The sequence below is a fragment of the Brassica oleracea genome, chromosome C5 (assembly GCF_000695525.1).
Source record: "Brassica oleracea var. oleracea cultivar TO1000 chromosome C5, BOL, whole genome shotgun sequence".
NCBI lineage: Eukaryota > Viridiplantae > Streptophyta > Magnoliopsida > Brassicales > Brassicaceae > Brassica > Brassica oleracea.
The window spans coordinates 13,058,401-13,061,150 of NC_027752.1; positions in this window are offsets into that span (position 1 = coordinate 13,058,401).

Consider the following 2,750-nt stretch of genomic DNA (forward strand, 5'->3'; position numbering starts at 1 on the left):
GAAGCAAGAAGTGACATAGGGATGTTCCTAGGATACTCAGTGAACAGTTTAGCCTACCGTGTGTTTAATCAGCGTACCAAGTTTGTTGGTGATAATGTTAACGTCGTCTTTGATGATAACATTGGATTCTATGAGGCTCGAGTAACACAGACAATAAACGGTGGAACGCCAAGTTCTTCAAGACAAGCTGAAAATGAAGTGAAGGATGAGTCTGAGGAAGACAACGAACCTGAGATGACCAAGGTCGATCTTGATCAAGAAAAAGTACACAAAAACCACTCCTCGTCAGATGTGATTGGCGGACTGTATGATGAAAGAGTTACAAGAAAGAAACAAATCAACTTCAAAGAGATGGTCAAGTTGGCGTGTTTCATGGTGAAAATGAATGAAGTGGAATGCTTTGTGTCACTTATTGAGCCCAAGAACATTCAGGAAGCATTAGATGATGAATTATGGACTGAATCGATGCACCTGGAACTTGAGCAGTTTGAACGACTTCAAGTGTGGGTATTGGTACCAAGACCAAAGAACGTAAACATCATTGGAACCAAGTGGATTCACAAGAACAAGACTGATGATGAAGGGAACGTCATTCAAAACAAGTCGCGATTAGTTGGACATGGATACTCTCAGATTGAAGGAGTAGACTTTGATGAAACATTCGCTCCAGTTGCGAGACTTGAATCAATACGACTATTGTTTGGTATGGCTTGCAACTTGAGAATCAAACTCTATCAGATGGATCTCAAGAGTGCCTTTCTAAACGGTGTATTACAAGAAGAAGTCTACGTAACACAACCAAAAGGGTTTGAGGATCCACATTTTCCGGATCACGTCTACAAACTCAAGAAAACTCTTTATGGATTGAAACAAGCTCCATGAGCTTGGTATGATTGTCTGACGGAGTTCCTGGTACAAGCTGGTTTTCAAAGAGGTGGTGTGGACAAGACTCTGTTCGTCGGAGAAGATGAAGATGATATGCAGATCATTCAAGTTTACGTGGATGATATCATTTTCGGAGGAACGTCTAAGCAAATGGTTGATGACTTCGTGAAGACTATGACAAAGGAATTTGAAATGAGTATGGTTGGCGAACTGAGTTATTTCCTCAGACTTCAGATCAAACAATTAACCGATGGAATCACAGTTTCACAGAGTACCTATGCCAAAAATCTCATCAAACGATTTGGAATGCAGACAAGTAAGACTGCAAAAACGCCTATGAGCACAACAACCAAACTTTCCAGAGATAGCGATGGGAACCCAGTTGATGAGAAACTCTCCCGAGCCATGATTGGAAGTCTTCTTTACCTCACAGCAAGTCGTCCTGATCTATGCCTCAGTGTGGGGATTTGTGCTCGCTATCAAGCTAAACCGAAGGAGTCTCACATGAATGTGGTAAAACGTATTATCAAATACGTGAAAGACACTCTTGACTTTGGTCTTCATTATACATTTGAGACTAATGTGAATCTTGCAGGTTTTTGTGATGTTGATTGGGCAGGTTGTTTAGATGACAGACATAGCACATCAGGTGGTTGTTTTTTTCTTAGGAAACAACATGGTCTCATGGCATAGCAAAAAACAAAACTGTGCCTCTCTTTCCATAGCAGAAGCTGAGTACATTGCACTAGGAAGTTGTTGCACTCAACTCCTTTGGATGCGACAAATGCTTGTTGACTACAGTATCACCTCTGCTCCCATGCTTGTTCATTGTGATAACATGTGGATATAAGACATCACTTTGTGAGAGAGTTGGTGGAAATGAGGATTGTGATTTTAGAGCATGTCCCAACAGAAAAACAACTTGTGGATCTCTTTACCAAACCACTGGATTACAACATCTTTCTGGGTCTTAGAAAGGCGTTGGGAATCATGGAACTCTGATTAAGTCCTGAAGAAGGGGGAAGAGTCACTGTAAAAATGTTGGACTCTATGCTTCGATGCTACCCCCTCACTAACACCTTAAGTCAACAAGTTCTACTGTGTAAGTGCTGTCACCTGACTCTTGTTATCTCGCTTTTCTAATTCACTGGTGAAGGGCACTCATCTTGAACTGAAATGTTATCCCATTTCACGTTTGAGCCATTGATCACTGCCTGGATTGAATGAGGAAACACATAAGGGGATGAGTGTTACATAAGAGGAAATGTGGGTCACACAAAAGGGTCAAAGGTAAGGCTCATGTGTAACTTCATGAAAGAGGTATGTGACTTAAAATAAAAAAAAATAAAAAAAAGAAGGCCCGGAATGATAGATACTCGTTTTGGAGCTGGGTGTTACCCCACTTTGTCTCTGATTTCGATCACTGTCTTGACTGGACAGGTATTTTACCAATCTCTTGGGATACATGTTTCGGAGCAGGGTGTTACCCCACTTTGTCTCTGGATTCCATCTCTTTCCTAGAATTAGAATTGTGTATTAATTGCCTGTTGATAAAACGTGAATGTCTGTGAGTTGGAGAGACAGACACACAAGAAGCCTAATGTGTCTTTCCAGACCATACAGCTGAGTGCGAAAACAGAGTTGGATTGACTGAATGAACACAGCAGAATCTCGTTTGTGACAGCTACTCGGCTGAGAAATAGCTACAGACTTGGGTTGACTCATTGATTCCAATAAAAACTGTTTTGGTAGCTAGATGTGTGGTGAAATCGTTCTTCAGTGACTATACCTCCGAGATGCAGGCATCATACCCATCGATGTCTATGTGTATAAGGCTGGCTATCATCACAATTCTCATGACTTCC